Source organism: Entelurus aequoreus, linkage group LG16 (genome assembly GCF_033978785.1).
Source record: "Entelurus aequoreus isolate RoL-2023_Sb linkage group LG16, RoL_Eaeq_v1.1, whole genome shotgun sequence".
In the NCBI taxonomy this organism is placed as follows: Eukaryota; Metazoa; Chordata; class Actinopteri; order Syngnathiformes; family Syngnathidae; genus Entelurus; species Entelurus aequoreus.
The window spans coordinates 7499747-7513822 of NC_084746.1; positions in this window are offsets into that span (position 1 = coordinate 7499747).

The window sequence follows — 14076 nt, forward strand, 5'->3', positions numbered from 1 at the left end:
GTGCGGCTAATAACACGGGGCGGCTAATAGGTAAACAAAGTTTTGAAATATGCCATTCATTGAAAGTGCGGCTAATAACACGGGGCGGCTTATAGTGCGGAAAATACGGTATGTTAAGAGGTTGCAGATGATTGATATAGTTGTGCTGATGGATCTGAACCCCACCATCCAGTCGAGAAGTCCATGCCCACATATATGTAGTAGAAGTTTTCACGCGCCTTACGCCGAATAGGAAAAGTTGACCTCAATTTGGGAATCACATTCGTTATAAACACGTGTGACCCTGCCCTAAAGAAATCATCAACATAGCATGCGAGCACTCCAGTAACATTTGAGTGTTCATTTACCCAATAATAATAATAACAATAATTATACATTTCACTTATAAGGCGCCTTTCTGGGCACTCAAGGACACCGTACAAAATCTAAACAATAAAATAAATTGGATAAAAACAACAACAAAGGTCAATAAGATTTACAATGAATAAACAGTCAGGAATAGTTGTGTTTTGAGTCTTGATTTGAAGAGGGATATTGAGTCTAAGTTACGAAGGTCTGGTGGACTGAAGACCTATTGGTGGGTCTACCTGTGAAACTATAGCACCTGTGCTGAGAATTATTTATTTCACTTTGTTGTACCAATACAATGATGCATCAGCAAGTCCATAAACATACAGTATTTCTTTAATTTCCAAAGAATGTCTTTACATCCTGCCTCAGGTCGTGGGCGCACATATATGTCTCTAGACATTTCCATGCCTTGCATACATGCTAATTGTATGTCCATAGATTGGACTTTCCACTGACTCTGACAGATTACTGCTAACATAATTCTAAGGTATTCTGTGGCACAGGTTGGAGAATATTTAGGCAGGTCATGAATATTGAGTTCTTCAAAGCCTCGTACCAAACGCACAAGTCCTGAATTTGGTATCATACATTTAGGTATTTCTTTAAGACGAAAGGCTGCATCAAATGAGAGGGTTTTTTTTGTATTAGTACATAATCATCTCTGTTTTCTGTTTCAATGCTGAGGCTTTCTACATGACAATTGCTTTTTTTCGCTCGTCAGGTTGAAGATATTGCAAGTCAAACCATTTTTTGTTCTTTCCTGCCTTAAAGGTGAAAGTCCAACCTGGTTTCAACGTTACACCTACAGAAGACGCAGCGCTTACATCGACATTGTTTTCTTTTTCAATGTGCCTTACACATGTCTATTTCATAATGGGATGTAGAACGTTGTCTGTTTTCACATCCCTGTCACAACTGTTGACTTTTTCATCATCTGTGTTTTGTTCATTGTCTGAGTTATCTTCTACACCATCTGCTTCCTCATGTTCTACCTTTTGTCTCGCGAAGTCTGACTCCTTTCATTCTGTGTGTGGTATTTACAAAGCCTTGAGTGATAAACTATAACAAGAAGTCCGCCATGTCTCACAAATACAACTGCTCCATCCTGACCAATCACAACCCCTAGTCTCCCTTCCACTCTCTACAGACACTTTGTCTCTTGTGTCCTACTTTTCATCTGTGGGTCTAAGTTGCTTGCTTACTTACTTAGTCTTAGTTCCTCCCATTCCTGTTGAAACATTGGGCGACGAGTCCCCTCCATTTGTTCCGGTCACTGGCAACCCTTCTTGCTCCATGCCAGCTGACTCCCATCTCTCTCAGGTCTTCCTTGGCTGTTTGTCTCCACGTCTTCTTTGGCCGTCCTCTCTTCCTCTTTCCCCCTTCTGGCACCCAATCCATTGCCACACTTGCCGATCTCTCTCTTGGCAGTCGGAGTACATGTCCAGCCATTCTCCTTCTCATGTCAGAAACTATGTCAGACAATGGTGCTACCCCTGCCCTTCTCATCACCTCTTCATTGGTGATGTGGTCTCTCCATGAGATCCTCAAGATGTATCTGAGGCACCGTCGGTGGAAGACATCCAGCTTGTTAGTAATGGTTGATGTCTTCATCCATGTCTCACAGGCATAGGTCACTGTAGGGATGACCACTGACATATAGAGGCACAGCTTTGTGGACATACTGATTGATTTTGATGACCAGATGTTCCGGAGGCGTTGGAAGACTCCTGCAGCTTTTCCGATTCTGGTCTGTACATCCTTTTCTGCGTCTCCAGTGTTTGAGATGTTGCTTCCAAGATACGTGAAGTTCTCAACGTACTCTATGCCTTGTTCGCCTACGGTGAGCAGTGGAACGTTTTGATCTCGTGCGACGGTCATGGCCTTGGTCTTCTCTTGGCTTATACGTAGGCCGACTTTTTCCCCTTGCTCATGCAGATTGCAGATTGCTTGCTTGGAGCCCTATAATTCTCTCTGAATATTCAGCTTCAGTAAATACTTTACTGGATGCATGAAGAACAGGTACCGGTATATGTTCTCCTACCCTGGCACTCACAGTGGTACCTTCCAGAGCAGGTACTTTATTTACCAACACGGATGGAAGATTGGGATTCTGACCAAAAAACAGTTCATTTGGGCTGTATCCATGCACATTATGCATACTATTCTTTGCCATGAGGACCCAGTCAAGGGCATCATGCCAGGCACATTCATTTTATTTATTTTTTATCTTCTGGAGGATTTCCGTGAGTGTCTGATTGTGTCTTTCTAGCAGTCCGTTACTCCAGGGACTATAGGCTGCTGTGCTTCTAATGTCAATATTAAAGTTGTCTGCCATATCATTGTTGAATTATCCACCATTGTCACTGTAGAACTTCCGTTGATGATGGCGTTGACTATTTCAGATGATTTCTTTGTTTTCACAATGGCTCCTGCGCTGAATCATGTGAAAGAGGTCGATGATATGAAGATACCAAACGCCTGGTATCATAGCGTCTTGCTGAATCTCTTGCATATGTTACATTCATTTACTATCTGTTGCAAATTAGTGAAATATGTCAGGATGCCAACCGAACGCCTCCCTAAGGAGGTATTTCGGACACGTCCGACCGGTAGGAGGCCACGGGGAAGACCCAGGACACGTTGGGAAGACTATGTCTCCCGGCTGGCCTGGGAACAAAAAGTGCCCACATTTTTTGTTGATTCTCACTCTTTGTTTTTTAAGGGGTCCTATCCTACATTTAGTCCAATCGTCCAGACTCAAGCAATCATTTGTGCTAACCCAGCCTACTGACTTTGATGGTTGGTGTTACGGCGGGGTCGCATCTTTATGCGAAGTTCGTTCTCCCGGGATGCAAACGGACGACTCCGGACAGGACTAGCAGGTAGGAACATGATTTAATCTTGAAACAAGAATCGAAGAGGTACAAAACAGAAAACAACCGACGGAACAAGGTGCCGATAGCACTTGAAGCTAGACTTAGCATGAGCTAGGAGGAAAGCAAAACTTTTGTAACAGTAGCGTGAGGCAAACAAAGAAGCCAGGACGAGTGACCGGCAAAGGCAGGCTTAAATAATGTCTCTTGATTAGAACCAGGTGAGCGTCCCGAACACCAGAGGCAGGTGAAAATCATAAGTAGCCATGGTAACAAACTCAGGAGGTGCACAAACAGGAACTAAAGGAGTCCAAAACTAACCTGGGGCTGTGTTTATCAAGTTTCTTAGAATTACTCCTAAGAAGTCTGTTAAGAGTTGACTTATGAGTAAAGAAATTCTTCGCTGAAAGCTGCACTTAAAAGTTAGTTATCAAGCGTATTACTCACACTTTCAGCGAAGTGTAGGACTGAATCTTAAGTGTCACACTCAGAGCTGAATTACGACATTACTATGTGCCGTAAACGGAATTTTAGGTTACGTCATTTCTGTGTCCGTAGAAATGACCAATCCCGGAAGGGAATCCCTTGTCTAAGAATAAAGAAATATCTTAGAAATATTTAAGTGGACAATGGGAGTGTATATTTTGACAATAAACTACAAAATAATACAAAACAAACAAACAATATTGGCAATGAATCAAAAATAAATGTTTCCTTTTCTTTCCAATTCATTAATTAGGCAACTAATTTGAAACTGAAAGCGTGATGTTGCTGATGAGATGACGCCCCTTATTAAATCTGTGACAAAAATAATACCCGCTCTGTCTAAACGATACCGTTTGATCAGCTACTCGTCATCAAACAAAGCCAGGATATCCTTCCGCTCCCTGAACGTTCGCGCACGTCTCCCTCGCCTCAGTGCCATCCCCCGCTGGCAACTCCTAACCACTTAGGACACCTCTGAAGGTCTCTTAAATATCGTGGAGAGTAGGAGTGATTCTTAGACTTAAGAAAGTTGATAAGTTTTATTGTTAAGTTTGAGAGTAGGACTAAATTTCGCAAATTCTCAGGACTTAAGTGTAAAATGGCACTCTAAGATGCTTGATAAATACGGCCCCTGATCCGGACCACGGATCATGACAGTTGGGTTTGACGGATACAATAAATCCATAAAGCACTGACCGACAGGTTCATGAAATAGTTAAATAATTCACAAAATAATTGAATTAAATGATTAAATAAAATAATAAATATTGAAATGAATTAAAACATAACATTTTATTTTTCATTGAATACATCAATGACAAATTTAAGGATTTATTTAAATATTTATTTATGTAATGTTGGCCCATTTGTTCCTGTATGTTTTTCCATCACTTTCTGATTGAAATACCTCCTGAATAGGTTCTATGATGAAGGTATGTCACACACCGTGTAGGTAATGACCTTGATGGGGAGGTGGGCCAGTAATGACACCATGATTCCAGCACATCAATTATGAGGGGCTTTTGTGAAGGTAATCTGCTGCACGCAAGGCTAAAAAAAAAAAAAAAAAAAAAAGGTGGGGGTGGACAGGACCTGCTGCACTATTCATGCCACCATCTGCTCCCTTTCACACAGACAGTCGTGCACAAACATGCAATTTAGACCAGTGCGCCCCTGTGTTGGTTGCAGCCGCAGTCCAAACATACTAGAAGCGGCATCCGAGAAGGGGAGGAAAGGGGAGAACGCAAACAAACAGCAGCAGCAGCAAAAAGGGAATCAATAAAAGGAGAAGCCAAGGGGACGGCTGGGTCATCTCATTCAGTGCCTAAGCCAACATCGCAGCACATCAAATATAAATAGGCTCCTTCTTCTTCTTCTATACCTCCCAAAAGTGCAGCCAATCTAGATCTAAAGCTGCACACGTCTACATTGAATGAACATCTGGCAACGCTCTAATTGAAGTCTTTCATCTCGACCGCCCTGAAGGGATTCAAACACATTTCCTCCTATTGGTTTTTTATACGCTGATTGGTTTTATTTATTTATTTCAGATTGATTTTAGTCGGTAGCAAATGTTCCCGCGAAGAGATCTGTAACTCTACCCAAAAATGAAGTATGAAATGCTATGATTCAATAAAAAAACGACAAACAACAATGGAAGGATAGCGAGATATTGGAGTCCAAGCGTCATTTTTTTGTATTAAACTGCACGTCATGTGAAATGTTACAGCAAAGGTATTCTCTGCCCTTTGATGTTCCGTAACAGATAAGAACGTAATGGAAAATGTCCCCGAACATTTTAGTTTCCCCTGTGGTACTGTCAGGTTCAAACACTGATGACATCTATTAAACAGACAAGAAGCAAGGAATCATGCAGAGACAGAGTTCCATTTTGCTCAATGAGGAGAGACGTATTGGGATGTACACTTAATTACAGTTCCAACCTACGCTCTAAGGTACAGTCCCACGTGCTCCTCTATTTATTTGGGAGATGCATGGTTACATCACTGAGGCTGAATTCTGAAGGAAGAGGGGTCATTTCAGCAGCCCCAGTTAGACACAATATATGATTATTCAGAAATGCAAATGTGCTGACACTCGTGATTTCGCCCTGTCTCTGCTTTGTCTGCGTCACGGTTCTCGATGTTCTGGACACAAACACAGATACGAGACGAGACGAGACGTACCTTTGCACCGATAGAAAAGTACAACTTCAGCACAATTGATAATAACTATAGCAACGGCCTTTAAGCATAAGAGTTGTGTGATAATTTACACATAATTATTCTAACAGGTGCGCAGCGTTACTCCAGGTTTGCAAGCAGTCATACTGGTCGATTCCGACTGTGTCAGGAGAATTTGCAAATGTATGTTTGTTCATGCTATTTGTTACTTTGCACACAAAAAGTAAATCATCTAGCATTTTATTTTACATTAATGTGTTTTAGTTCAAAACATGTATCAAATTAAATTTAAGTTTGATTAGAACAGTATAAAGATGTGTAATTCTTTGTAATAGGGGTGTCACGGCACAAGCGCATGCCACTGCGCATTCCTCAGTGCACACCTCTGGGCGCGCCCTTGCGTGCCTCTCCTCCAAGGCTGGCTACCGTACCAGCAACAGCTCCTAGGCTGGCTACAGTACCAGCACCCGCTCCAAGGCTGGCTACGGTACCAGCACCCGCTCCAAGGCTGGCTACAGTACCAGCACCCGCTCCAAGGCTTGCTACCGTTCCAGCACTCGCTCCAAGGCTGGCTACAGTACCAGCACCCGCTCCAAGGCTGGCTACAGTACCAGCACCCGCTCCAAGGCTGGCTACCGTACCAGCACCCGCTCCAAGGCTTGCTACCGTTCCAGCACTCGCTCCAAGGCTGGCTACAGTACCAGCACCCGCTCCAAGGCTGGCTACAGTACCAGCACCCGCTCCAAGGCTGGCTACCGTACCAGCACCCGCTCCAAGGCTGGCTACCGTACCAGCACTTGCTCTAAGGCTGGTCTCCCTACCAGCACCCAGGCACCGTGCCGTGCCTGCACCTCGGCCAGCTCCTGCTTCAGCACCTTGGCCAGCTCCTACTTCAGCACCTCGGCGACCTCCTCAGCCTTCTGCTTCGTCTCTGACTCTGACAACATCTTCCTCCTCGTCTCTGGCTCCGACCACATTGTCCTCCTCGTCTCTGGTAGGCCTTTCCACGGCGCCGCCATCCTCCTCGTCTCCGGCGGGCCGTCCTCGTCTCCAGCATCCTCGCCAGAGACGATGGCCACACAGGCGGCCATCAGGGGCCCGCACGCGGCCCCCCTGTGGCCAGTGCATAGACGCAGCAGCGACACCCAGGACGTAGGCGTGGAACTATTAGGCTGCGGTGGTTCTGGCACCACTCGCGTCCGCCTTCCCGACGGCCAAGGAGGTGGCCGTTCCATGGTCGCCCGCCTCCTCTGCTGCAGCGGCGCTCTACTCGCCGCCACCACCAGACTTGTTCCCGGTGGATTCGGGGACACTTGGGCCGGCGTTCCAACCCAGAACGTAGCTACATATCACAGTACTGTAAGCCCACACGTTTCTAGCTCTCTCTCCATGTGCATTCTCGCTCTCCGTGTTTCCCCACCTCTGTGCTCGTTGTGTGTTGTCCTGTGTCGTGTTCCCGCAGTCCCTCTTCGCTCCCCGGATTCAAGCTGTGTGTCTTGTCTCCCTGGTTTCCCTCTGGTCTTCTTGCTGCCTTCCTGGATCTCAACCTCTCGCCCCGACACGGACTCTGACGCCTTGCTCCTGCCCTTGACCTCACGCCTTAAATTTGAACTTTAAATTGGAATCTAAATCTAAATGTGAGCTCTAAACCTCTCGCCAAGCGTAAAGATGAATATTTAGAGAAATACCAATTTTCTATCAATCCAAGGCCTTTCAACCTCAAAGGTGCACCCACATCTCTGCCTCTCAGTGCACGACACGCCTGCATCTTTCTTAGTGCAGAAGAAGGAAACATGACGAGTGAGTGTGCATGTTGTGTTGCATAAAGACAATTGAAAACAAGACGCTCAAACAGCTGACCACGTCATTTCCATGTTTGACAATGAATGGAATTGATTTTTACACTGAGGCAGTCAGCATAAACACACCTATTTCTATTTGTATTTTTCTTTCATCATTTCGCTCTGCTGTTACTTCATGACTGTGTTACATATGAACATTATTTTGCGGTGTCATGCTAAGTTGCTGCAGCATCCAGTTGACATGCTTAGTTTGGATCGGTTTCAAAGGAAATGTCTTGATTGTGAGCTGAATCTCGCTTCGCATCTCAGCGAGCCAAGACACGCCCACAACTCAGATGGCGGTGCTGTGTCGTGCTGCGAAGAGCAGGAACAAAGATAGAAAAGTTGTCACGTCCGGGGTCGCATTTTGCTGCGCGGATCGCTCTTCCAAGATGCAGACGGAAACTCCGGAAGCAATGTGCAGGTAAGACAGTGATTTACTGTCCATAAATGAGTCAGGGTACGAAAAACTAGCCAATAGCATATGAACAAGAAGCAAAGTAAACAAACGGAACTTGTTGCGTAGTGCAAACAAGACAGCCAAAAAAAGTAGCTCTCTGATTAGTGCCCGGCAGCAGGTGAGCGTCCCGAACACTAATTAGAGGCAGGTGAAACTAATCTGCACTCATGGCAACTAAAACCCAAACCCAGGGGTGCTCAAAACAGAACTAAGGGAGTCAAACTAAAATAACGTATGATCCTGGCAACGGCTCATGACAAAAGTAACATATTAAAAGCCGCATAACGGCACGTGTCGGACCAGTCGGATTGGTGGAATATTGACATTCTATAAATATTATTCTTTACACTTGGCGAGAGATTTAGCGCTCACTTACATAGACAATGGGCACATACACACACACACACACACCCTCTCCCACCCCACGCCTTCACCACCGCTTGTTTCCCCTCGGGGTGATGGACGGCTGGCAGCGCTTCAGAGCAGCAGTCGACCTCCAGGGCCCCAACTCCCTGCCCCTCTGTTGCGAATTGTCGTGATTAAATGTAACGTGTTTATGTGTGTATTGCATGGAGGTTTTTTTCCCACTCCAGACTAGGCCCCCTTAGGAACCCAGTCTAGATTGTATTTTTTTACTCATCTTCTTCCCCAGCGTTTTACCTTTTTCTTATCTTTTACTGGGCGCCTTTGGCGACCCATCAGCGTTCCTGTTCTGTAACCCTGTACACTGTTTGTTGTCTAATCTTGAACGGGTTTGTGCTGAAAACATAGTTTTGTTGTACCTGTGCAATGACAATAAAGTCCTATCCTATCCTATCCTAGATTTAACATTTAGAAGTAACATTTTCGTTGTCTCCCCACAAATGGACAAAGTTTTTCGCTTAGTAGAATAACAGCTGACCTGGACTGTGGAAGTCTCTTGCTTCCGGGTTCTCTGGACCACCCACCATGGACATGACAGCTGTATTCAGCGTTTTGAATATTGTTTTATTCTTCAATAAAATGTCCTTGTTGTCCATTTCAGCAATATTCACTTCTTCGCTCGCTTACTCTCGCTCAGTCCCCACCTGAGCACACAAATGATTTTTCTGCTGCTCTCTTCTCACCTGAGCACACAAATGGTTTTTATTTTGCTTTTCAGCAAACGTCTGTCCACTTTGCTCTCTCTCTCTCGGCGTGATTTGCCATCCACCAACCAACCCTTCTTCTTCCCGACTGCTGCTTTTAACAGAGCGACAGGTGATCAGACAAACACTCTCAGCTGTGTCATCTCCGCACCTGTCGCTAATCTCAAAGCCAGTCCTGACACATCCCGTTTTGCTGCAGGTCCGCAGGCCACGCCCCTCACATGGACATTTGAAAGTTATCTTTCCGTTCCTCTGGCACAACACACTTCTTTAAGGCCTTATCCAAAACCGTCGCTCAGTATTGCTATGTTGCTGTCTGAGATGTGTTGTATCCGAAATAGCTGCAATTGCGCGTCTCCTTCTCTTAAGGTATTCATGTGTAATTTCCACAAACATCTGTACATATAGAAGAAGGAGAAACACGGGCATGTCTGGATGACTCGCCTCCATTCTTCCAGTGGTTGCCTCCGAGTTACGCGTTCCAGCGATCGACGGAGCGACGATCATAGATGCGGTCGGCGGCCCGGAGACGGAGGAAGTCATGGTGAGGTCGGCGGCTAGCGCGTCTGCTATCCATCTCAAAGTCCTCCTGGTTGTGTTGCTGCAGCCAGCCGCTAATACACCGATCCCACCTACAACTTTCTTCTTTGCAGTCTTCATTGTTCATTAAACAAATTGCTAAAGATTCACCAACACAGATGTCCAGAATACTGTGGAATTTTGAGATGAAAACAGAGTTTTTTGTATTGGATTCAATGGTGTACCAGTACTTCCGGTTCAACGATTGGTGTCACAAAACGTCATACGTCATCATACATAGACGTTTTCAACCGGAAGTTTAGCCGGAAATTTAAAATTGCACTTTATAAGTTAACCCGGCCGTATTGGCATGTGTTGCAATGTTAAGATTTCATCATTGATATATAAACTATCAGACTGCGTGGTCGGTAGTAGTGGCTTTCAGTAGGCCTTTAAACGATGGGTTAGTGTGGCTGACTCGGGGCTTAGGCTGAATAATTATTCCTTTAAGGAGCTAATGTAGACGGGGTCTTAGAGAAAATATATTGATCCTCAAGGGAAATTATTTAACACAGTAGCAGCTCAATTACAAAAGGAAAGGAACAAATAAATGGCACAGAAAAAGAGGACACAATAACAAATAAAATGTAGTAGACCAACAATAGGAAAGAGACTGTACAGTATATAACGACAACAGCATTAGAATGAGACACCTTAAAGAACAGATACATTTTAAGTAAATGTATTTTATATATACTTTATGCACAAAGAAAGGTGCAGTAACGTTAAAGCAGTATGGTAATAGACAAGTATTATCTATTACTGTATGGAGAATGATTGTACAGCTGGATGGAGTGCGGAAGGAAAGGGTTCTTGTAGTATTCACTGTGGGAGCGAAGCTGGAGAAGCCTTTTGGAGTATGAGCTTCGCTGTCCCTCAATTGTCTGGTGGAGTGAATGGGCAGTGTTGTCCATGATAGAAAGCAGTGTGTCAAGTGTCCTGTCTCTCACAGCTTTCCGGCCAAATTATTGTTTACTGCTCCTCCAGGAAACCACTGCAAAGTACAGGACACTGGCTACCACAGAGTGGTAAAAGATCTACAACAGCTTGCTACACACATTAAAGGACCTGCCATTCCTCAGTAAGTAGACTCTGCTCATGCCCTTCTTGTATTCGGCTTTGCTGTTGTCCTTTCAGTTCGGTCTGATTTTAAAGTGTACACCCAAGTACTTTTAGTACTCCACTACTGCCACCTCCAGGCCCTGAATGGTTCTCCCACTTCTTCCTGAAGTCAATGACCAGCTTCTTAGTCTTGTCCACATTGAAAAGCAGATTGTTAGCCTGGGACCACTCCAAAAAATCAGCGATCGGTGTCCTGTACTCAACCTCCTGTCCATCCCCAATACACTCAACCACAGAAGAGTCATCAGAGAACTTTTCAGGTGGCGAAAGTTGGAGCTACACTGGAAGTCTGCGGTGTACAGAGTGAACAGGAATGGAGACGTGATAGTGGAGCACATACATCACTGACCAGTGGCATCGTTAGGATGGAAATCTGATATTTTTATGTAGTCGTTCACATTGCAAGAAAATGTGTCCAAACTCAAATGTGAATGCAAACTGACCCGAATACAGACATGACGTCGTATATCCTGCAGTGTTTACAGAAGTAAACCCGGAAGTAAACATGCTTCAATTCTAGTCGTCTCAGTACTGGCGCATTTGTTGCGATTTCGACGATTCTGTGCAATCAAAGTTAACATTTTCTGAACCGCGGAGAAGATTATGAAAGATGATAACTCACGTAGTTTTGGGGACATTTGCCTCGATGTCTGCTCTGAAGAGCGTGTTGGTGATCAGCGCCGGAACATTGATTGACGTGATTTGTTAAAACTTTATTTCCGTCTGTTTCTGCTCGTTTGTCAACTATTTATTTTGTAACCGTCTATTTTGGTGACTAATGACGACGCTTATCATAAGCGTCATCATTATTCGCCATTATGCGGCCGGAGTGCGAGAGAGTTCACACTGAAGTCGCATCATAACACTACCTGATTGATTTGTAATATTAAACTCATAATAATAAAGCCTGTAATAATGCTGACAGAAAAAGAACTTCCATACCGTATGATAAGCAAATTACACTAATACAGCTTCGCAGAATAGGTGTGCTACTTAAACATAGTTTATGTAGTTTAATAGCCTTACTGTTATTTTAGACTAGTGCTTTGGGGGCTCTGAAGAGTGGATGCACTGACAGATTCAATCAAAAAGGTTGAGTTCTATGGGTGTTTCTTATCTTCACTGTTATCGTTTTTACCATATATGGCAGGCTATTGTGATAGTCTATATCACCCATCCCTACTTGCCAGGTGTAGCCTGTGGTCCTTGAATTTGACACCTGTGATCTAAATGCCTTAAATTACCATGACAGTAAAAACAAGACACTAACAATATTGTTTTTCAACCATTTAGACTTCAGTATCTGTTGTGTAATTCTAATACAGAAACAACAAGTTGTAAGCAAAAATATTCTTGCAAGTGGAAACATTCTGAATTAAAGGGGTTGTGCACAGGCAACATATCTTTGGGTGGACATCCAGCCTCTGTTTTCCAGCCAAGAAAGTTTCTTTCCACCAGAACCCTCTCTGTTTTCAGGTCAATTATGTAGTGCTATGCACGTTTGTTTCCACTGCTATCATCTGTGCAACCTTTCCCTGTTTGCAAGTTGGCTGTTAGCGTTTCCATGCAACAACACTGTCCTTATGTGTTTGGGTCATCTCATGCTTACTAACGATGACTGAAGCGTTTCTACTCTTACACGTTCAACCATTTAGATGTGTTCAGTGTTTGTTGTGTAATTCTAATACAGTGCCAACAATGAACTGATACCCATCCTGAGGAACTTTCCACTCACCAAACAGGCTGGATGGTGTTCAAGGTACCGTAGAAATCAAAGGACATGAGCCTCACAGTGCCCCTCCTACCATCCAGGTGAGATTGAGAATGATGCAGCAGGTAGGTGACAGCATCATCCACTCCAACACGAAGCTGATTCACAAACTGTAGAGAATACAGGAAAGGGGCCACCAGGGGTCTCAGCTGAGCATGCACAAATCTCCACAACAAACCTTCATTACGTGAAACGTCTGACGTCGTTCACACAAGACGGGATGGGCTTCTCAGGCATTGGCACTATGCAGGGTGTTTTCCATAGTGCTGGTATCCTTTCTAACTTCAGACTCAGGTTGAAGATGAAGTGCGGGATCCCAGTCGGCTGAGCAGCACAAGATCTCAGAACCCCAGGGTTGACATGGTCAAGGCCTGCTGACTTGGCCGGGTTGACACTTTCCAGGTGTCATCTCACCTGGCCAGTTATAGAGTCAGAGAGCTGGCTTTCTCAGTCAGGGTGAAAGTGTGGGTTGTGGGGAGAAGCAGTTGCATGCAGGAGTGTAGACGTTTGAGGTTTGCTAGTCTGGAGAGGTGTGAGGACAGAAGTGGTGTGGGGAGGGCCAGCACGAGGTGCAGCGCTGAATCTATTAAAAAACACATTCTGCTCGCTGGCTCTATCTGCACCCCCTATTGTGTAGCATCGTTACATGTGACATTATGTGCTAGCTGAATTACTAGCTCATTCAAGTTGCAGCTCCAGACATGCCCGTGTTTCTCCTTCTTCTACATGTACAGACGCTTGTGGAAATCACACATGAATACCTTAAGAGAATTGCAGCTATTTCGGATACAACACATCTCAGACGGCAAGAGAACTTTCGGATGTCCGGGTCAGCTGTGATTCTACTTAGCGAAAAACTTTGTCCATTTGTCGAAGGAGAGACAATGCGGGCTTCCGTGGACGAGGGAAGACTACGGAAAACAGCGAATGCATTTGGACTGGCAAAGCAAACTATCAGTTATTGTCCGCGATGTATGTCGAGCGATTACTCAACGTCTAGTTTTGTACTCCATGATTATTGTGAAGCCATGAAGTGGTTGCGGCCGTCAAGTAAGACCGCCAATTTCAGCCTACTAGCACAGGCAGGATTGCAAGAATGGACAGTGAAGGTGAAAGACTGAGGAGTGTCCTTACCAGATATCTAGTTCCCTAGATTGATTGTTGTAAAATGTTCTTTATCACATTGTTTACTTCCACACGTCCATTAAAGATATGATTCATGTATGATGGCTCAGGTGTGATTCACTACAGGGCCAGTCTAACAGCTGTTGATGGTGAGGCAA